This window comes from Schistocerca gregaria, unplaced genomic scaffold (genome assembly GCF_023897955.1).
Source record: "Schistocerca gregaria isolate iqSchGreg1 unplaced genomic scaffold, iqSchGreg1.2 ptg000256l, whole genome shotgun sequence".
NCBI classification, from domain to species: Eukaryota; Metazoa; Arthropoda; class Insecta; order Orthoptera; family Acrididae; genus Schistocerca; species Schistocerca gregaria.
Genome location: NW_026061762.1, coordinates 8,412,925 through 8,436,529, shown reverse-complemented (window position 1 = coordinate 8,436,529; position 23,605 = coordinate 8,412,925).

Sequence of the window (23,605 nt, the reverse complement as noted above, 5' to 3'; positions counted from 1 at the left end):
ACTAAAAGCACCATATTAGAACACAGATGAAGCTTTTAAGTTGAAGCAATAGCCAGTAAGAAGCAGTACAATTCAAGTTTTGGTTATCGATTATTAATTTTAGGCGGCTTTGGTGCCTTGGACATGAGGTGGAACATTAAGATTTTGCATGAAAGGAGGACTAGCAGCCGCGTTGAGGGGGAGAATGTGAAAAGGGTTCATATGTAGTAAAAACCTGAGAAATCCGTCCGTTTTCGTCATTTGTTATCGATTCGACTTAAAGCCAGATCGTCACATTGGCCGCTTTTCTCTCTGAGACGGTTACATTTATAGTCTGCAAAGCTATGTCGCGTGCTGCGGTATGCGGAGACACTAAAAGCACCATAGTAGAACACAAAAGAAGCTTCTAAGTTGAAGCAATAGCCAGTAAGAAGCTGTAAAATTCAAGTTTTGGTTGTCGATTATTGATTTTTAGCCGGCCTTGGTGCTTTGGACATGAGGTGGAACCTTAAGATTTTGCATGAAAGGAGGACTAGCAGCCCCGTTTCACGGGAGAATGTGAAAAGTAAAAACCTAAGAAATCAGTCCGTTTTCGTCATTTGTTATCGAATCGACTTAAAGCCTGATCGTCACATTGGCCGCTTTTCTCTCTGAGACGGTTACATTTATCGTCTCCAAAGCTATGTCGCCTGCTGCGGTATGCGGAGACTCTAAAAGCACCATAGTAGAACACAGAAGAAGCTTCTAAGTTGAAGCAATAGCCAGTAAGAAGCAGTACAATTGAAGTTTTGGTTATCGAATATTGATTTTTAGCTGGCCTTGGTGCTTTGGACATAAAGTGGAACCTTAAGATTTTGCATGAAAGGAGGACTAGCAGCCCCGTTGCACGGGAGGATGTGAAAAGTAAAAACCTGAGAAATCAGTCCGTTTTCGTCATATGTTATCGAATCGACTTATAGCCAGATCGTCACATTGGCCGCTTTTCTCTCTGAAACGGTTACATTTATCGTCTGCAAAGCTATGTCCCGTGCTGCGGTATGCGGAGACTCTAAAAGCACCATATTAGAACACAGAAGAAGCTTCTAAGTTGAAGGAATCGCCAGTAAAAAGCAGTACAATTCAAGTTTTCGTTATCGATTATTGATTTTTAGCCGACTTTGGTGCCTTGGACATGAGGTGGAACCTTAAGATTTTGCATGAAAGGAGGACTAGCAGCCGCGTTGCACGGGAGAATGAGAAAAGGGTTCAGATGTAGTAAAAACCTGAGAAATCCGTCCGTTTTCGTCATTTGTTATCGAATCGACTTAAAGCCAGATCGTCACATTGGCCGCTTTTCTCTCTGAGACGGATACATTTATAGTCTGCAAAGCTATGTCGCGTGCTGCGGTATGCGTAAACTCTAAAAGCACCATAGTAGAACACATAAGAAGCTTCTAAGTTGAAGCAATAGTCAGTAAGAAGCAGTACAATTCAAGTTTTGGTTATCGATTATTGATTTTTAGCCGGCTTTGGTGGAATGGACATGATCTAGGACGTTAAGATTTTGCATGAAAGGAGGACTAGCAGCCGCGTTGCATGGGAGAATGTGAAAAGGGTTCATATGTATTAAAAACCTGAAAAATCCGTCCGTTTTCGTCATTTGTTATCGAATCGACTTAAAGCCAGATCGTCACATTGGCCGCTTTTCTCTCTGAGACGGTTACATTTATCGTCTGCAAAGCTACGTCGCGTGCTGCGGTATGCGGAGACACTAAAAGCACCATAGTAGAACACAGAAGAAGCTTCTAAGTTGAAGCAATAGCCAGTAAGAAGTAGTACAATTCAAGTTTTAGTTGTCGATTATTCACTTATAAGCCGGCTTTGGTGGCTTGGACATGGCCTAGGACCTTAAGATTTTGCATGAAAGGAGGAATAGCAGCCGCGTTGCACGGGAGAATGTGATAAAGGGTTCATATGTAGTAAAAACCTGAGAAATCCGTCCGTTTTCGTCATTTGTTACTGAATCGACTTAAAGCCAGATCGTCACATTGGCCGCTTTTCTCTCTGAGACGGTTACATTTATCGTCTGCAAAGCTATGTCGCGTGCTGCGGTATGCGGAGACTCTAAAAGCACCATAGTAGAGCACAGAAGAAGCTTCTAAGTTGAAGCAATAGCCAGTAAGAAGCAGCACAATTCAAGTTTTGGTTATCGAATATTTATTTTTAGGGGGCTTTAGTGCCATGGACATGAGGTGGAACCTTAAGATTTTGCATGAAAGGAGGACTAGCAGCCGCGTACCACGGTAGAATGTGAAAAGTGTTCAAATATAATAAACACCTGAGAAATCCGTCCGTTTTCGTCATTTGTTATCGAATCGACTTAAAGCCAGATCGTCACATTGGCCGCTTTTCTCTCTGAGACGGTTACATTTATCGTCTGCAAAGCTACGTTGCGTGCTGCGGTATGCGGAGACACTAAAAGCACCATAGTAGAACACAGAAGAAGCTTCTAAGTTGAAGCAATTGCCAGTAAGAAGTAGTACAATTGAAGTTTTAGTTGTCGATTATTCACTTTTTAGCCGGCTTTGGTGGCTTGGACATGACCTAGGACCTTAAGATTTTGCATGAAAAGAGGACTAGCAGCCGCGTTGCAAGGGAGAATGTAAAAAGTGTTCATATGTAGTAAGAACCTGAGAAATCCGTCCGTTTTCGTCATTTGTTATCGAATCGACTTAAAGCCAGATCGTCACATTGGCCGCTTTTCTCTCTGAGACGGTTTCATTTATGGTCTGCAATGCTATGTCGCGTGCTGCGGTATGCGGAGACACTAAAAGCACCATAGTAGAACACAGAAGAAGCTTCTAAGTTGAAGCAATAGCCAGTAAGAAGTAGTACAATTGAAGTTTTAGTTGTCAATTATTCACTTTTTTAGCCGGCTTTGGTGGCTTGGACATCACCTAGGACCTTAAGATTTTGCATGAAAGGAGGACTAGCAGCCGCGTTGCACGGCAGAATGTGAAAAGTGTTCATATGTAGTAAAAACCTGAGAAATCCGTCCGTTTTCGTCATTTGTTATCGAATCGACTTAAAGCCAGATCGTCACATTGGCCGCTTTTCTCTCTGAGACGGTTACATTTATAGTCTGCAAAGCTATGTCGCGTGCTGCGGTATGCGGAGACACTAAATGCACCATAGTAGAACACAAAAGAAGCTTCTAAGTTGAAGCAATAGCCAGTAAGAAGCTGTACAATTCAAGTTTTGGTTGTCGATTATTGATTTTTAGCCGGCCTTGGTGCTTTGGACATGATGTGGAACCTTAAGATTTTGCATGAAAGGAGGACTAGCAGCCCCGTTTCACGGGAGAATGTGAAAAGTAAAAACCTAAGAAATCAGTCCGTTTTCGTCATTTGTTATCGAATCGACTTAAAGCCAGATCGTCACATTGGCCGCTTTTCTCTCTGAGACGGTTACATTTATCGTCTCCAAAGCTATGTCGCCTGCTGCGGTATGCGGAGACTCTAAAAGCACCATAGTAGAACACAGAAAAATCTTCTAAGTTGAAGCAATAGCCAGTAAGAAGCAGTACAATTCAAGCTTTGGTTATCGATTATTAATTTTTTGCCGGCTTTGGTGTCTTGGACATGAGGTGGAACATTAAGATTTTGCATGAAAGGAGGACTAGCAGCCGCGTTGCAAGGGAGAATGTGAAAAGTGTTCATATGTAGTAAAAAGCTGAGAAATCCGTCCGGTTTCGTCATTTGTTATCGAATCGACTTAAAGCCAGATCGTCACATTGGCCGCTTTTCTCTCTGAGACGGTTACATTTATCGTCTGCATAGATATGTCTCGTGCTGCGGTATGCGGAGACACTAAAAGCACCATATTAGAACACAGATGAAGCTTTTAAGTTGAAGCAATAGCCAGTAAGAAGCAGTACAATTCAAGTTTTGGTTATCGATTATTAATTTTAGGCGGCTTTGGTGCCTTGGACATGAGGTGGAACATTAAGATTTTGCATGAAAGGAGGACTAGCAGCCGCGTTGAGGGGGAGAATGTGAAAAGGGTTCATATGTAGTAAAAACCTGAGAAATCCGTCCGTTTTCGTCATTTGTTATCGAATCGACTTAAAGCCAGATCGTCACATTGGCCGCTTTTCTCTCTGAGACGGTTACATTTATAGTCTGCAAAGCTATGTCGCGTGCTGCGGTATGCGGAGACACTAAAAGCACCATAGTAGAACACAAAAGAAGCTTCTAAGTTGAAGCAATAGCCAGTAAGAAGCTGTAAAATTCAAGTTTTGGTTGTCGATTATTGATTTTTAGCCGGCCTTGTGCTTTGGACATGAGGTGGAACCTTAAGATTTTGCATGAAAGGAGGACTAGCAGCCCCGTTTCACGGGAGAATGTGAAAAGTAAAAACCTAAGAAATCAGTCCGTTTTCGTCATTTGTTATCGAATCGACTTAAAGCCTGATCGCCACATTGGCCGCTTTTCTCTCTGAGACGGTTACATTTATCGTCTCCAAAGCTATGTCGCCTGCTGCGGTATGCGGAGACTCTAAAAGCACCATAGTAGAACACAGAAGAAGCTTCTAAGTTGAAGCAATAGCCAGTAAGAAGCAGTACAATTCAAGTTTTTTTTATCGAATATTGATTTTTAGCCGGCCTTGGTGCTTTGGACATAAAGTGGAACCTTAAGATTTTGCATGAAAGGAGGACTAGCAGCCCCGTTGCACGGGAGGATGTGAAAAGTAAAAACCTGAGAAATCAGTCCGTTTTCGTCATATGTTATCGAATCGACTTATAGCCAGATCGTCACATTGGCCGCTTTTCTCTCTGAAACGGTTACATTTATCGTCTGCAAAGCTATGTCCCGTGCTGCGGTATGCGGAGACTCTAAAAGCACCATATTAGAACACAGAAGAAGCTTCTAAGTTGAAGGAATCGCCAGTAAAAAGCAGTACAATTCAAGTTTTCGTTATCGATTATTGATTTTTAGCCGACTTTGGTGCCTTGGACATGAGGTGGAACCTTAAGATTTTGCATGAAAGGAGGACTAGCAGCCGCGTTGCACGGGAGAATGAGAAAAGGGTTCAGATGTAGTAAAAACCTGAGAAATCCGTCCGTTTTCGTCATTTGTTATCGAATCGACTTAAAGCCAGATCGTCACATTGGCCGCTTTTCTCTCTGAGACGGATACATTTATAGTCTGCAAAGCTATGTCGCGTGCTGCGGTATGCGTAAACTCTAAAAGCACCATAGTAGAACACATAAGAAGCTTCTAAGTTGAAGCAATAGTCAGTAAGAAGCAGTACAATTCAAGTTTTGGTTATCGATTATTGATTTTTAGCCGGCTTTGGTGGAATGGACATGACCTAGGACGTTAAGATTTTGCATGAAATGAGGACTAGCAGCCGCGTTGCATGGGAGAATGTGAAAAGGGTTCATATGTATTAAAAACCTGAAAAATCCGTCCGTTTTCGTCATTTGTTATCGAATCGACTTAAAGCCAGATCGTCACATTGGCCGCTTTTCTCTCTGAGACGGTTACATTTATCGTCTGCAAAGCTACGTCGCGTGCTGCGGTATGGGGAGACACTAAAAGCACCATAGTAGAACACAGAAGAAGTTTCTAAGTTGAAGTAATAGCCAGTAAGAAGTAGTACAACTCAAGTTTTAGTTGTCGATTATTCACTTTTTAGCCGGGTTTGGTGGCTTGGACATGACCTAGGACCTTAAGATTTTGCATGAAAGGAGGACTAGCAGCCGCGTTGCACGGGAGAATGTGATAAAGGGTTCATATGTAGTAAAAACCTGAGAAATCCGTCCGTTTTCGTCATTTGTTACTGAATCGACTTAAAGCCAGATCGTCACATTGGCCGCTTTTCTCTCTGAGACGGTTACATTTATCGTCTGCAAAGCTATGTCGCGTGCTGCGGTATGCGGAGACTCTAAAAGCACCATAGTAGAGCACAGAAGAAGCTTCTAAGTTGAAGCAATAGCCAGTAAGAAGCAGCACAATTCAAGTTTTGGTTATCGAATATTCATTTTTAGGGGGCTTTAGTGCCATGGACATGAGGTGGAACCTTAAGATTTTGCATGAAAGGAGGACTAGCAGCCGCGTACCACGGTAGAATGTGAAAAGTGTTCAAATATAATAAACACCTGAGAAATCCGTCCGTTTTCGTCATTTGTTATCGAATCGACTTAAAGCCAGATCGTCACATTGGCCGCTTTTCTCTCTGAGACGGTTACATTTATCGTCTGCAAAGCTACGTTGCGTGCTGCGGTATGCGGAGACACTAAAAGCACCATAGTAGAACACAGAAGAAGCTTCTAAGTTGAAGCAATTGCCAGTAAGAAGTAGTACAATTGAAGTTTTAGTTGTCGATTATTCACTTTTTAGCCGGCTTTGGTGGCTTGGACATGACCTAGGACCTTAAGATTTTGCATGAAAAGAGGACTAGCAGCCGCGTTGCAAGGGAGAATGTGAAAAGTGTTCATATGTAGTAAAAACCTGAGAAATCCGTCCGTTTTCGTCATTTGTTACCGAATCGACTTAAAGCCAGATCGTCACATTGGCCGCTTTTCTCTCTGAGACGGTTTCATTTATGGTCTGCAAAGCTATGTCGCGTGCTGCGGTATGCGGAGACACTAAAAGCACCATAGCAGAACACAGAAGAAGCTTCTAAGTTGAAGCAATAGCCAGTAAGAAGTAGTACAATTGAAGTTTTAGTTGTCAATTATTCACTTTTTTAGCCGGCTTTGGTGGCTTGGACATCACCTAGGACCTTAAGATTTTGCATGAAAGGAGGACTAGCAGCCCCGTTGCACGGGAGAATGTAAGAAGTGTTCATATGTAGTAAAAACCTGATAAATCCGTCCATTTTCTTCATTTGTTATCGAATCGACTTAAAGCCAGATCGTCACGTTGGCCGCTTTTCTCTCTGAGACGGTTACATTTATCGTCTGCAAAGATAAGTCGCGTGCTGCGGTACGCGGAAACAATAAAAGCATCATAGTAGAACACAGAAGAAACTTCTAAGTTGAAGCAATAGTCAGTAAGAAGCAGTAAAATTCTTGTTTAGTTTATCGATAATTGATTTTTAGCCGGCTTTGGTGTATTGGACATGAGGTGGAACCTTAAGATTTTGCATGAAAGGAGGACTGGCAGCCGCGTTGCACGGGAGAATGTGAAAAGTGTTCATATGTAGTAAAAACCTGAGAAATCCGTCCGTTTTCGTCATTTGTTATCGAATCGACTTAAAGCCAGATCGTCACCTTGGCCGCTTTTCTCTCTGAGACGGTTACATTTATCGTCTGCAAAGCTATGTCGCGTGCTGCGGTATGCGGAGACACTACAAGCACCATAGTAGAACACAGAAGAAGCTTCTAAGTTGACGTAATAGCCAGTAAGAAGTAGTACAATTCAAGTTTTAGTTGTCGATTATTCCCTTTTAAGCCGGCTTTGGTGGCTTGGACATGACCTAGGACCTTAAGATTTTGCATGAAAGGAGGACTAGCAGCCGCGTTGCACGGGAGAATATGAAAAGTGTTTATATGTAGTAAAAAAATGAGAAATCCGTCCGTTTTCGTAATGTGTTATCGAATCGACTTAAAGCCAGATCGTCACATTGGCCGCTTTTCTCTCTGAGACGGTTACATTTATCGTCTGCAAAGCTATGTCGCGTGCTGCGGTATGCGGAGACACTAAAAGCACCATAGTAGAACACAAAAGAAGCTTCTAAGTTGAAGCAATAGCCAGTAAGAAGCTGTACAATTCAAGTTTTGGTTGTCGATTATTGATTTTTAGCCGGCCTTGGTGCTTTGGACATGAGGTGGAACCTTAAGATTTTGCATGAAAGGAGGACTAGCAGCCCCGTTTCACGGGAGAATGTGAAAAGTAAAAACCTAAGAAATCAGTCCGTTTTCGTCATTTGTTATCGAATCGACTTAAAGCCAGATCGTCACATTGGCCGCTTTTCTCTCTGAGACGGTTACATTTATCGTCTGCAAAGCTATGTCGCGTGCTGCGGTATGCGGAAACACTAAAAGCACCATAGTAGAACACAGAAGAAGCTTCTAAGTTGAAGTAATAGCCAGTAAGAAGTAGTACAATTCAAGTTTTAGTTGTCAAGTATTCACTTTTTAGCCGGCTTTGGTGGCTTGGACATGACCTAGGAACATAAGATTTTGCATGAAAGGAGGACTAGCAGCCGCGTTGCACGGGAGAATGTGAAAAGTGTTCATATATAGTAAACACCTGAGAAATCCGTCCGTTTTCGTCATTTGTTATCGAATCGACTTAAAGCCAGATCGTCACATTGGCCGCTTTTCTCTCTGAGACGGTTACATTTATCGTCTGCATAGCTATGTCTCGTGCTGCGGTACGCGGAGACACTAAAAGCTTTTAAGTTCAAGCAATAGCCAGTAAGGAGCAGTACAATTCAAGTTTTTGTTATCGATTATTGATTTTAGGCGGCTTTGTTGCCTTGGACATGAGGTGGAACATTAAGATTTTGCATGAAAGGAGGACTAGCAGCCGCGTTGCACGGGAGAATGTGAAAAGTGTTCATATGTAGTAAAAACCTGAGAAATCCGTCTGTTTTCGTAATTTGTTATCGAATCGACTTAAAGCCAGATCGTCACATTGGCCGCTTTTCTCTCTGAGACGGTTACATTTTTCGTCTGCAAAGCTATGTCGCGTGCTGCGGTATGCGGAGACCCCAAATGCACCATAGTAGAACACAGAAGAATCTTCTAAGTTGAAGCAATAACCAGTAAGAAGCAGTACAATTCAAGTTTTGGTAATCGATTATTAATTTTTTGCCGGCTTTGGTGTCTTGGACATAAGGTGGAATCTTAAGATTTTGCATGAAAGGCGGACTAGCAGCCACGTTGCACGGGAGAATGTAAAAAGGGTTCATATGTAGTAAAAACCTGAGAAATCAGTCCGTTTTCGTCAGTTGTTATCGAATCGACTTAAAGCCAGATCGTCACATTGGCCGCTTTTCTCTCTGAGACGGTTACATTTATCGTCTGCAAAGCTATGCGCATGCTGCGGTATGCGGAGACACTAAAAGCACCATAGTAGAACACAGAAAAATCTTCTAAGTTGAAGCAATAGCCAGTAAGAAGCAGTACAATTTAAGTTTTGGTTATCCATTATCGATTTTTAGCCGACTTTGGTGCCTTGGACATGAGGTGGAACATTAAGATTTTGCATGAAAGGAGGACTAGCAGCCGCGTTGCACGGGAGAATGTGAAAAGTGTTCATATGTAGTAAAAACCTGAGAAATCCGTCCGTTTTCGTCATTTGTTATCGAATCGACTTAAAGCCAGATCGTCACATTGGCCACTTTTCTCTCTGAGACGGTTACATTTATCGTCTGCAAAGCTATGACGCGTGCTGCGGTATGCGGAGACACTAAGAGCACCATAGTAGAACACAGAAGAAGCTTCTAAGTTGAAGCAATAGCCAGTAAGAAGCAGTACAATTCAAGTTTTGGTTATCGATTATTAATTTTTTGCCGGCTTTGGTGTCTTGGACATGAGGTGGAACATTAACATTTTGCATGAAAGGAGGACTAGCAGCCGCGTTGCAAGGGAGAATGTGAAAAGTGTTCATATGTAGTAAAAAGCTGAGAAATCCGTCCGGTTTCGTCATTTGTTATCGAATCGACTTAAAGCCAGATCGTCACATTGGCCGCTTTTCTCTCTGAGACGGTTACATTTATCGTCTGCATAGCTATGTCTCGTGCTGCGGTATGCGGGGACACTAAAAGCACAATATTAGAACACAGATGAAGCTTTTAAGTTGAAGCAATAGCCAGTAAGAAGCAGTACAATTCAAGTTTTGGTTATCGATTATTAATTTTAGGCGGCTTTGGTGCCTTGGACATGAGGTGGAACATTAAGATTTTGCATGAAAGGAGGAATAGCTGCCGCGTTGCAGGGGAGAATGTGAAAAGGGTTCATATGTAGTAAAAACCTGAGAAATCCGTCCGTTTTCGTCATTTGTTATCGAATCGACTTAAAGCCAGATCGTCACATTGGCCGCTTTTCTCTCTGAGACGGTTACATTTATAGTCTGCAAAGCTATGTCGCGTGCTGCGGTATGCGGAGACACTAAATGCACCATAGTAGAACACAAAAGAAGCTTCTAAGTTGAAGCAATAGCCAGTAAGAAGCTGTACAATTCAAGTTTTGGTTGTCGATTATTGATTTTTAGCCGGCCTTGGTGCTTTGGACATGAGGTGGAACCTTAAGAGTTTGCATGAAAGGAGGACTAGCAGCCCCGTTTCACGGGAGAATGTGAAAAGTAAAAACCTAAGAAATCAGTCCGTTTTCGTCATTTGTTATCGAATCGACTTAAAGCCTGATCGTCACATTGGCCGCTTTTCTCTCTGAGACGGTTACATTTATCGTCTGCAAAGCTATGTCGCCTGCTGCGGTATGCGGAGACTCTAAAAGCACCATAGTAGAACACAGAAGAAGCTTCTAAGTTGAAGTAATAGCCAGTAAGAAGTAGTACAATTCAAGTTTTAGTTGTCAAGTATTCACTTTTTAGCCGGCTTTGGTGGCTTGGACATGACCTAGGAACATAAGATTTTGCATGAAAGGAGGTCTAGCAGCCGCGTTGCACGGGAGAATGTGAAAAGTGTTCATATATAGTAAACACCTGAGAAATCCGTCCGTTTTCGTCATTTGTTATCGAATCGACTTAAAGCCAGATCGTCACATTGGCCGCTTTTCTCTCTGAGACGGTTACATTTATCGTCTGCAAAGCTATGTCGCGTGCTGCGGTATGCGGAGACACTAAAAGCACCATAGTAGAACAAAGAAAAATCTTCTAAGTTGAAGCAATAGCCAGTAAGAAGCAGTACAATTTAAGTTTTGGTTATCCATTATCGATATTTAGCCGGCTTTGGTGCCTTGGACATGAGGTGGAACATTAAGATTTTGCATGAAAGGAGGACTAGCAGCCGCGTTGCACGGGAGAATGAGAAAAGGGTTCATATGTAGTAAAAACCTGAGAAATCCGTCCGTTTTCGTCATTTGTTATCGAATCGACTTAAAGCCAGATCGTCACTTTGGCCGCTTTTCTCTCTGAGACGGTTACATTTATCGTCTGCAAAGCTATGTCGCGTGCTGCGGTATGCGGAGACACTAAGAGCACCATAGTAGAATACAGAAGAAGCTTCTAAGTTGAAGCAATAGCCAGTAAGAAGCAGTACAATTCAAGTTTTGGTTATCGATTATTAATTTTTTGCCGGCTTTGGTGTCTTGGACATAAGGTGGTATCTTAAGATTTTGCATGAAAGAAGGACTAGCAGCCGCGTTGCAGGGGAGAATGTGAAAAGGGTTCATATGTAATAAAAACCTGAGAAATCCGTCCGTTTTCGTCATTTGTTATCGAATCGACTTAAAGCCAGATCGTCACATTGGCCGCTTTTCTCTCTGAGACGGTTACATTTATAGTCTGCAAAGCTATGTCGCGTGCTGCGGTATGCGGAAACACTAAAAGCACCATAGTAGATCACAGAAGAAGCTTCTAAGTTGAAGCAATAGTCAGTAAAATGTAGTACAATTCAAGATTTAGTTGTCGATTATTCACTTTTTAGCCGGCTTTGGTGGCTTGGACATGACGTAGGACCTTAAGATTTTGCATGGAAGGAGGACTAGCAGCCGCGTACCACGGGAGAATGTGAAAAGGGTTCACATGTAGTAAAATCCTGAGAAATGCGTCCGTTTTCGTCATTTGTTATCGAATCGACTTAAAGTCAGATCGTCACATTGGCCGCTTTTCTCTCTGAGACGGTTACATTTTTCGTCTGCAAAGATATGTCGCGTGCTGCGGTATGCGAAAACACTAAAAGCACCAGAGTAGAACACAGATGAAGCTTCTAAGTTGAAGTAATAGCCAGTAAGAAGTAGTACAATTCAAGTTTTAGTTGTCGATTATTCACTTTTTAGCAGGCTTTGGTGGCTTGGACATGATCTAGGAACTTAAGATTTTGCATGAAAGGAGGACTAGCAGCCGCGTTGCACGGGAGAATGTGAAATGTGTTCATATATAGTAAACACCTGAGAAATCCGTCCGTTTTCGTCATTTATTATCGAATCGACTTAAAGCCTGATCGTCACATTGGCCGCTTTTCTCTCTGAGACGGTTACATTTATCGTCTGCAAAGCTACGTCGCGTGCTGCGGTATGCGGAGACCCCAAATGCACCATAGTAGAACACAGAAGAATCTTCTAAGTTGAAGCAATAGCCAGTAAGAAGCAGTACAATTCAAGTTTTGGTAATCGATTATTAATTTTTTGCCCGCTTTGGTGTCTTGGACATAAGGTTGAATCTTAAGATTTTGCATGAAAGGAGGACTAGCAGCCGCGTTGCACGGGAAAATGTAAAAAGGGTTCATATGTAGTAAAAACCTGAGAAATCCGTCCGTTTTCGTCATTTGTTATCGAATCGACTTAAAGCCAGATCGTCACATTGGCCGCTTTTCTCTCTGAGACGGTTACATTTATCGTCTGCAAAGCTATGTCGCGTGCTGCGGTATGCGGAGACACTAAAAGCACCATAGTAGAACACAGAAAAATCTTCTAAGTTGAAGCAATAGCCAGTAAGAAGCAGTACAATTTATGTTTTGGTTATCGAGTATCGATTTTTAGCCGGCTTTGGTGCCTTGGACATGAGGTGGAACCTTAAGATTTTGCATGAAAGGAGGACTAGCAGCCGCGTTGCACGGGAGAATGAGAAAAGGGTTCATATGTAGTAAAAACCTGAGAAATACGTCCGTTTTCGTCATTTGTTATCGAATCGACTTAAAGCCAGATCGTCACTTTGGCCACTCTTCTTTCTGAAACGGTTACATTTGTCGTCTGCAAAGCTATGTCGCGTGCTGCGGTATGCGGAGACACTAAATGCACCATAGTAAAACACAGAAGAAGCTTCTAAGTTGAAGCAATAGCCAGTAATAAGCAGTACAATTCAAGTTTTGGTTATCGATTATTGATTTTTAGGAGGCTTTGGTGCCTTGAACATGAGGTGGAACATTAAGAATCTGCATGAAAAGAGGATTAGCAGCCGAGTTGCACGGGAGAATGTGAAAAGTGTTCATATGTATTAAAAACCTGAGAAATCCGTCCACTTTCGTTATTTGTTATCGAATCGACTTATAGCCAGATCGTCACATTGGCCGCTTTTCTCTCTGAGACGGTTACATTTATCGTCTGCAAAGCTATGTCGCGTGCTGCGGTATGCGGAGACACTAAAAGCACCATAGTAGAACACAGAAAAATCTACTAAGTTGAAGCAATAGCCAGTAAGAAGCAGTACAATTCAAGTTTTGGTTATCGATTATTGATTTTTAGCCGGCTTTGGTGCCTTGGACCTGAGGTGGAACCTTAAGATTTTGCATGAAAGGAGGACTAGCAGCCGCGTTGCACGGGAGAATGAGAAAAGGGTTCAAATGTAGTAAAAACCTGAGAAATCCGTACGTTTTCGTCATTTGTTATCGAATCGATTTAAAGTGAGATCGTCACATTGGCCACTCTTCTTTCTGAATCGGTTACATTTATCGTCTGCAAAGCTATGTCGCGTGCTGCGGTATGCGGAGACACTAAAAGCACCATAGTAGAACACAGAAGAAGCTTCTAAGTTGAAGCAATAGCCAGTAAGAAGTAGTACAATTGAAGTTTTAGTTGTCAATTATTCACATTTTTAGCCGGCTTTGGTGGCTTGGACATGACCTAGGACCTTAAGATTTTGCATGAAAGGAGGACTAGTAGCCCCGTTGCACGGGAGAATGTAAAAAGTGTTCATATGTAGTAAAAACCTGATAAATCCGTCCATTTTCGTCATTTGTTATCGAATCGACTTAAAGCCAGATCGTCACGTTGGCCGCTTTTCTCTCTGAGACGGTTACATTTGTCGTCTGCAAAGATATGTCGCGTGCTGCGGTACGCGGAAACAATAAAAGCATCATAGTAGAACACAGAAGAAACTTCTAAGTTGAAGCAATAGTCAGTAAGAAGCAGTAAAATTCTTGTTTAGTTTATCGATAATTGATTTTTAGCCGGCTTTGGTGTATTGGACATGAGGTGGAACCTTAAGATTTTGCATGAAAGGAGGACTGGCAGCCGCGTTGCTCGGGAGAATGTGAAAAGTGTTCATATGTAGTAAAAACATGAGAAATCCGTCCGTTTTCGTCATTTGTTATCGAATCGACTTAAAGCCAGATCGTCACATTGGCCGCTTTTCTCTCTGAGACGGTTACATTTATCGTCTGCAAAGCTATGTCGCGTGCTGCGGTATGCGGAAACACTAAAAGCACCATAGTAGAACACAGAAGAAGCTTCTAAGTTGAAGTAATAGCCAGTAAGAAGTAGTACAATTCAAGTTTTAGTTGTCAAGTATTCACTTTTTAGCCGGCTTTGGTGGCTTGGACATGACCTAGGAACATAAGATTTTGCATGAAAGGAGGACTAGCAGCCGCGTTGCACGGGAGAATGTGAAAAGTGTTCATATATAGTAAACACCTGAGAAATCCGTCCGTTTTCGTCATTTGTTATCGAATCGACTTAAAGCCAGATCGTCACATTGGCCGCTTTTCTCTCTGAGACGGTTACATTTATCGTCTGCATAGCTATGTCTCGGGCTGCGGTATGCGGAGACACTAAAAGCACCATATTAGAACACAGATGAAGCTTTTAAGTTCAAGCAATAGCCAGTAAGAAGCAGTACAATTCAAGTTTTTGTTATCGATTATTGATTTTAGGCGGCTTTGTTGCCTTGGACATGAGGTGGAACATTAAGATTTTGCATGAAAGGAGGACTAGCAGCCGCGTTGCACGGGAGAATGTAAAAAGGGTTCATATGTAGAAAAAACCTGAGAAATCAGTCCGTTTTCGTCATTTGTTATCGAATCGACTTAAAGCCAGATCGTCACATTGGCCGCTTTTCTCTGTGAGACGGTTACATTTATCGTCTGCAAAGCTATGTCGCGTGTTGCGGTAAGCGGAGACACTAAAAGCACCATAGTAGAACACAGAAAAATCTTCTAAGTTGAAGCAATAGCTAGTAAGAAGCACTACAATTTAAGTTTTGGTTATCCATTATCGATTTTTAGCCGGCTTTGGTGCCTTGGACATGAGGTGGAACATTAAGATTTTGCATGAAAGGAGGACTAGCAGCCGCGTTGCACGGGAGAATGAGAAAAGGGTTCATATGTAGTAAAAACCTGAGAAATCCGTCCGTTTTCGTCATTTGTTATCGAATCGACTTAAAGCCAGATCGTCACTTTGGCCGCTTTTCTCTCTGAGACGGTTACATTTATCGTCTGCAAAGCTATATCGCGTGCTGCGGTATGCGGAGACACTAAGAGCACCATAGTAGAATACAGAAGAAGCTTCTAAGTTGAAGCAATAGCCAGTAAGAAGCAGTACAGTTCAAGTTTTGATTATCGATTATTAATTTTTTGCCGGCTTTGGTGTCTTGGACATAAGGTGGTATCTTAAGATTTTGCATGAAAGAAGGACTAGCAGCCGCGTTGCAGGGGAGAATGTGAAAAGGGTTCATATGTAGTAAAAACCTGAGAAATCCGTCCGTTTTCGTCATTTGTTATCGAATCGACTTAAAGCCAGATCGTCACATTGGCCGCTTTTCTCTCTGAGACGGTTACATTTATAGTCTGCAAAGCTATGTCGCGTGCTGCGGTATGCGGAAACACTAAAAGCACCATAGTAGAACACAGAAGAAGCTTCTAAGTTGAAGCAATAGTCAGTAAAATGTAGTACAATTCAAGATTTAGTTGTCGATTATTCACTTTTTAGCCGGCTTTGGTGGCTTGGACATGACGTAGGACCTTAAGATTTTGCATGGAAGGAGGACTAGCAGCCGCGTTGCACGGGAGAATGTGAAAAGGGTTCACATGTAGTAAAATCCTGAGAAATGCGTCCGTTTTCGTCATTTGTTATCGAATTGACTTAAAGTCAGATCGTCACATTGGCCGCTTTTCTCTGTGAGACGGTTACATTTTTCGTCTGCTAAGATATGTCGCGTGCTGCGGTATGCGAAAACACTAAAAGCACCAGAGTAGAACACAGAAGAAGCTTCTAAGTTGAAGTAATAGCCAGTAAGAAGTAGTACAATTCAAGTTTTAGTTGTCAAGTATTCACTTTTTAGCCGGCTTTGGTGGCTTGGACATGACCTAGGAACATAAGATTTTGCATGAAAGGAGGTCTAGCAGCCGCGTTGCACGGGAGAATGTGAAAAGTGTTCATATATAGTAAACACCTGAGAAATCCGTCCGTTTTCGTCATTTGTTATCGAATCGACTTAAAGCCAGATCGTCACATTGGCCGCTTTTCTCTCTGAGACGGTTACATTTATCGTCTGCAAAGCTATGTCGCGTGCTGCGGTATGCGGAGACACTAAAAGCACCATAGTAGAACAAAGAAAAATCTTCTAAGTTGAAGCAATAGCCAGTAAGAAGCAGTACAATTTAAGTTTTGGTTATCCATTATCGATATTTAGCCGGCTTTGGTGCCTTGGACATGAGGTGGAACATTAAGATTTTGCATGAAAGGAGGACTAGCAGCCGCGTTGCACGGGAGAATGAGAAAAGGGTTCATATGTAGTAAAAACCTGAGAAATCCGTCCGTTTTCGTCATTTGTTATCGAATCGACTTAAAGCCAGATCGTCACTTTGGCCGCTTTTCTCTCTGAGACGGTTACATTTATCGTCTGCAAAGCTATGTCGCGTGCTGCGGTATGCGGAGACACTAAGAGCACCATAGTAGAATACAGAAGAAGCTTCTAAGTTGAAGCAATAGCCAGTAAGAAGCAGTACAATTCAAGTTTTGGTTATCGATTATTAATTTTTTGCCGGCTTTGGTGTCTTGGACATAAGGTGGTATCTTAAGATTTTGCATGAAAGAAGGACTAGCAGCCGCGTTGCAGGGGAGAATGTGAAAAGGGTTCATATGTAATAAAAACCTGAGAAATCCGTCCGTTTTCGTCATTTGTTATCGAATCGACTTAAAGCCAGATCGTCACATTGGCCGCTTTTCTCTCTGAGACGGTTACATTTATAGTCTGCAAAGCTATGTCGCGTGCTGCGGTATGCGGAAACACTAAAAGCACCATAGTAGATCACAGAAGAAGCTTCTAAGTTGAAGCAATAGTCAGTAAAATGTAGTACAATTCAAGATTTAGTTGTCGATTATTCACTTTTTAGCCGGCTTTGGTGGCTTGGACATGACGTAGGACCTTAAGATTTTGCATGGAAGGAGGACTAGCAGCCGCGTACCACGGGAGAATGTGAAAAGGGTTCACATGTAGTAAAATCCTGAGAAATGCGTCCGTTTTCGTCATTTGTTATCGAATCGACTTAAAGTCAGATCGTCACATTGGCCGCTTTTCTCTCTGAGACGGTTACATTTTTCGTCTGCAAAGATATGTCGCGTGCTGCGGTATGCGAAAACACTAAAAGCACCAGAGTAGAACACAGATGAAGCTTCTAAGTTGAAGTAATAGCCAGTAAGAAGTAGTACAATTCAAGTTTTAGTTGTCGATTATTCACTTTTTAGCAGGCTTTGGTGGCTTGGACATGATCTAGGAACTTAAGATTTTGCATGAAAGGAGGACTAGCAGCCGCGTTGCACGGGAGAATGTGAAATGTGTTCATATATAGTAAACACCTGAGAAATCCGTCCGTTTTCGTCATTTATTATCGAATCGACTTAAAGCCTGATCGTCACATTGGCCGCTTTTCTCTCTGAGACGGTTACATTTATCGTCTGCAAAGCTACGTCGCGTGCTGCGGTATGCGGAGACCCCAAATGCACCATAGTAGAACACAGAAGAATCTTCTAAGTTGAAGCAATAGCCAGTAAGAAGCAGTACAATTCAAGTTTTGGTAATCGATTATTAATTTTTTGCCCGCTTTGGTGTCTTGGACATAAGGTTGAATCTTAAGATTTTGCATGAAAGGAGGACTAGCAGCCGCGTTGCACGGGAAAATGTAAAAAGGGTTCATATGTAGTAAAAACCTGAGAAATCCGTCCGTTTTCGTCATTTGTTATCGAATCGACTTAAAGCCAGATCGTCACATTGGCCGCTTTTCTCTCTGAGACGGTTACATTTATCGTCTGCAAAGCTATGTCGCGTGCTGCGGTATGCGGAGACACTAAAAGCACCATAGTAGAACACAGAAAAATCTTCTAAGTTGAAGCAATAGCCAGTAAGAAGCAGTACAATTTATGTTTTGGTTATCGAGTATCGATTTTTAGCCGGCTTTGGTGCCTTGGACATGAGGTGGAACCTTAAGATTTTGCATGAAAGGAGGACTAGCAGCCGCGTTGCACGGGAGAATGAGAAAAGGGTTCATATGTAGTAAAAACCTGAGAAATACGTCCGTTTTCGTCATTTGTTATCGAATCGACTTAAAGCCAGATCGTCACTTTGGCCACTCTTCTTTCTGAAACGGTTACATTTGTCGTCTGCAAAGCTATGTCGCGTGCTGCGGTATGCGGAGACACTAAATGCACCATAGTAAAACACAGAAGAAGCTTCTAAGTTGAAGCAATAGCCAGTAATAAGCAGTACAATTCAAGTTTTGGTTATCGATTATTGATTTTTAGGAGGCTTTGGTGCCTTGAACATGAGGTGGAACATTAAGAATCTGCATGAAAAGAGGATTAGCAGCCGAGTTGCACGGGAGAATGTGAAAAGTGTTCATATGTATTAAAAACCTGAGAAATCCGTCCACTTTCGTTATTTGTTATCGAATCGACTTATAGCCAGATCGTCACATTGGCCGCTTTTCTCTCTGAGACGGTTACATTTATCGTCTGCAAAGCTATGTCGCGTGCTGCGGTATGCGGAGACACTAAAAGCACCATAGTAGAACACAGAAAAATCTACTAAGTTGAAGCAATAGCCAGTAAGAAGCAGTACAATTCAAGTTTTGGTTATCGATTATTGATTTTTAGCCGGCTTTGGTGCCTTGGACCTGAGGTGGAACCTTAAGATTTTGCATGAAAGGAGGACTAGCAGCCGCGTTGCACGGGAGAATGAGAAAAGGGTTCAAATGTAGTAAAAACCTGAGAAATCCGTACGTTTTCGTCATTTGTTATCGAATCGATTTAAAGTGAGATCGTCACATTGGCCACTCTTCTTTCTGAATCGGTTACATTTATCGTCTGCAAAGCTATGTCGCGTGCTGCGGTATGCGGAGACACTAAAAGCACCATAGTAGAACACAGAAGAAGCTTCTAAGTTGAAGCAATAGCCAGTAAGAAGTAGTACAATTGAAGTTTTAGTTGTCAATTATTCACATTTTTAGCCGGCTTTGGTGGCTTGGACATGACCTAGGACCTTAAGATTTTGCATGAAAGGAGGACTAGTAGCCCCGTTGCACGGGAGAATGTAAAAAGTGTTCATATGTAGTAAAAACCTGATAAATCCGTCCATTTTCGTCATTTGTTATCGAATCGACTTAAAGCCAGATCGTCACGTTGGCCGCTTTTCTCTCTGAGACGGTTACATTTGTCGTCTGCAAAGATATGTCGCGTGCTGCGGTACGCGGAAACAATAAAAGCATCATAGTAGAACACAGAAGAAACTTCTAAGTTGAAGCAATAGTCAGTAAGAAGCAGTAAAATTCTTGTTTAGTTTATCGATAATTGATTTTTAGCCGGCTTTGGTGTATTGGACATGAGGTGGAACCTTAAGATTTTGCATGAAAGGAGGACTGGCAGCCGCGTTGCTCGGGAGAATGTGAAAAGTGTTCATATGTAGTAAAAACATGAGAAATCCGTCCGTTTTCGTCATTTGTTATCGAATCGACTTAAAGCCAGATCGTCACATTGGCCGCTTTTCTCTCTGAGACGGTTACATTTATCGTCTGCAAAGCTATGTCGCGTGCTGCGGTATGCGGAAACACTAAAAGCACCATAGTAGAACACAGAAGAAGCTTCTAAGTTGAAGTAATAGCCAGTAAGAAGTAGTACAATTCAAGTTTTAGTTGTCAAGTATTCACTTTTTAGCCGGCTTTGGTGGCTTGGACATGACCTAGGAACATAAGATTTTGCATGAAAGGAGGACTAGCAGCCGCGTTGCACGGGAGAATGTGAAAAGTGTTCATATATAGTAAACACCTGAGAAATCCGTCCGTTTTCGTCATTTGTTATCGAATCGACTTAAAGCCAGATCGTCACATTGGCCGCTTTTCTCTCTGAGACGGTTACATTTATCGTCTGCATAGCTATGTCTCGGGCTGCGGTATGCGGAGACACTAAAAGCACCATATTAGAACACAGATGAAGCTTTTAAGTTCAAGCAATAGCCAGTAAGAAGCAGTACAATTCAAGTTTTTGTTATCGATTATTGATTTTAGGCGGCTTTGTTGCCTTGGACATGAGGTGGAACATTAAGATTTTGCATGAAAGGAGGACTAGCAGCCGCGTTGCACGGGAGAATGTAAAAAGGGTTCATATGTAGAAAAAACCTGAGAAATCAGTCCGTTTTCGTCATTTGTTATCGAATCGACTTAAAGCCAGATCGTCACATTGGCCGCTTTTCTCTGTGAGACGGTTACATTTATCGTCTGCAAAGCTATGTCGCGTGTTGCGGTAAGCGGAGACACTAAAAGCACCATAGTAGAACACAGAAAAATCTTCTAAGTTGAAGCAATAGCTAGTAAGAAGCACTACAATTTAAGTTTTGGTTATCCATTATCGATTTTTAGCCGGCTTTGGTGCCTTGGACATGAGGTGGAACATTAAGATTTTGCATGAAAGGAGGACTAGCAGCCGCGTTGCACGGGAGAATGAGAAAAGGGTTCATATGTAGTAAAAACCTGAGAAATCCGTCCGTTTTCGTCATTTGTTATCGAATCGACTTAAAGCCAGATCGTCACTTTGGCCGCTTTTCTCTCTGAGACGGTTACATTTATCGTCTGCAAAGCTATATCGCGTGCTGCGGTATGCGGAGACACTAAGAGCACCATAGTAGAATACAGAAGAAGCTTCTAAGTTGAAGCAATAGCCAGTAAGAAGCAGTACAGTTCAAGTTTTGATTATCGATTATTAATTTTTTGCCGGCTTTGGTGTCTTGGACATAAGGTGGTATCTTAAGATTTTGCATGAAAGAAGGACTAGCAGCCGCGTTGCAGGGGAGAATGTGAAAAGGGTTCATATGTAGTAAAAACCTGAGAAATCCGTCCGTTTTCGTCATTTGTTATCGAATCGACTTAAAGCCAGATCGTCACATTGGCCGCTTTTCTCTCTGAGACGGTTACATTTATAGTCTGCAAAGCTATGTCGCGTGCTGCGGTATGCGGAAACACTAAAAGCACCATAGTAGAACACAGAAGAAGCTTCTAAGTTGAAGCAATAGTCAGTAAAATGTAGTACAATTCAAGATTTAGTTGTCGATTATTCACTTTTTAGCCGGCTTTGGTGGCTTGGACATGACGTAGGACCTTAAGATTTTGCATGGAAGGAGGACTAGCAGCCGCGTTGCACGGGAGAATGTGAAAAGGGTTCACATGTAGTAAAATCCTGAGAAATGCGTCCGTTTTCGTCATTTGTTATCGAATTGACTTAAAGTCAGATCGTCACATTGGCCGCTTTTCTCTGTGAGACGGTTACATTTTTCGTCTGCTAAGATATGTCGCGTGCTGCGGTATGCGAAAACACTAAAAGCACCAGAGTAGAACACAGAAGAAGCTTCTAAGTTGAAGTAATAGCCAGTAAGAAGTAGTACAATTCAAGTTTTAGTTGTCGATTATTCACTTTTTAGCAGGCTTTGGTGGCTTGGACATGATCTAGGAACTTAAGACTTTGCATGAAAGGAGGACTAGCAGCCGCGTTGCACGGGAGAATGTGAAATGTGTTCATATATAGTAAACACCTGAGAAATCCGTCCGTTTTCGTCATTTGCTATCGAATCGACTTAAAGCCAGATCGTCACATTGGCCGCTTTTCTCTCTGAGACGGTTACATTTATCGTCTGCATAGCTATGTCTCGTGCTGCGGTATGCGGGGACACTAAAAGCACAATATTAGAACACAGATGAAGCTTTTAAGTTGAAGCAATAGCCAGTAAGAAGCAGTACAATTCAAGTTTTGGTTATCGATTATTAATTTTAGGCGGCTTTGGTGCCTTGGACATGAGGTGGAACATTAAGATTTTGCATGAAAGGAGGAATAGCTGCCGCGTTGCAGGGGAGAATGTGAAAAGGGTTCATATGTAGTAAAAACCTGAGAAATCCGTCCGTTTTCGTCATTTGTTATCGAATCGACTTAAAGCCAGATCGTCACATTGGCCGCTTTTCTCTCTGAGACGGTTACATTTATAGTCTGCAAAGCTATGTCGCGTGCTGCGGTATGCGGAGACACTAAATGCACCATAGTAGAACACAAAAGAAGCTTCTAAGTTGAAGCAATAGCCAGTAAGAAGCTGTACAATTCAAGTTTTGGTTGTCGATTATTGATTTTTAGCCGGCCTTGGTGCTTTGGACATGAGGTGGAACCTTAAGAGTTTGCATGAAAGGAGGACTAGCAGCCCCGTTTCACGGGAGAATGTGAAAAGTAAAAACCTAAGAAATCAGTCCGTTTTCGTCATTTGTTATCGAATCGACTTAAAGCCTGATCGTCACATTGGCCGCTTTTCTCTCTGAGACGGTTACATTTATCGTCTGCAAAGCTATGTCGCCTGCTGCGGTATGCGGAGACTCTAAAAGCACCATAGTAGAACACAGAAGAAGCTTCTAAGTTGAAGTAATAGCCAGTAAGAAGTAGTACAATTCAAGTTTTAGTTGTCAAGTATTCACTTTTTAGCCGGCTTTGGTGGCTTGGACATGACCTAGGAACATAAGATTTTGCATGAAAGGAGGTCTAGCAGCCGCGTTGCACGGGAGAATGTGAAAAGTGTTCATATATAGTAAACACCTGAGAAATCCGTCCGTTTTCGTCATTTGTTATCGAATCGACTTAAAGCCAGATCGTCACATTGGCCGCTTTTCTCTCTGAGACGGTTACATTTATCGTCTGCAAAGCTATGTCGCGTGCTGCGGTATGCGGAGACACTAAAAGCACCATAGTAGAACAAAGAAAAATCTTCTAAGTTGAAGCAATAGCCAGTAAGAAGCAGTACAATTTAAGTTTTGGTTATCCATTATCGATATTTAGCCGGCTTTGGTGCCTTGGACATGAGGTGGAACATTAAGATTTTGCATGAAAGGAGGACTAGCAGCCGCGTTGCACGGGAGAATGAGAAAAGGGTTCATATGTAGTAAAAACCTGAGAAATCCGTCCGTTTTCGTCATTTGTTATCGAATCGACTTAAAGCCAGATCGTCACTTTGGCCGCTTTTCTCTCTGAGACGGTTACATTTATCGTCTGCAAAGCTATGTCGCGTGCTGCGGTATGCGGAGACACTAAGAGCACCATAGTAGAATACAGAAGAAGCTTCTAAGTTGAAGCAATAGCCAGTAAGAAGCAGTACAATTCAAGTTTTGGTTATCGATTATTAATTTTTTGCCGGCTTTGGTGTCTTGGACATAAGGTGGTATCTTAAGATTTTGCATGAAAGAAGGACTAGCAGCCGCGTTGCAGGGGAGAATGTGAAAAGGG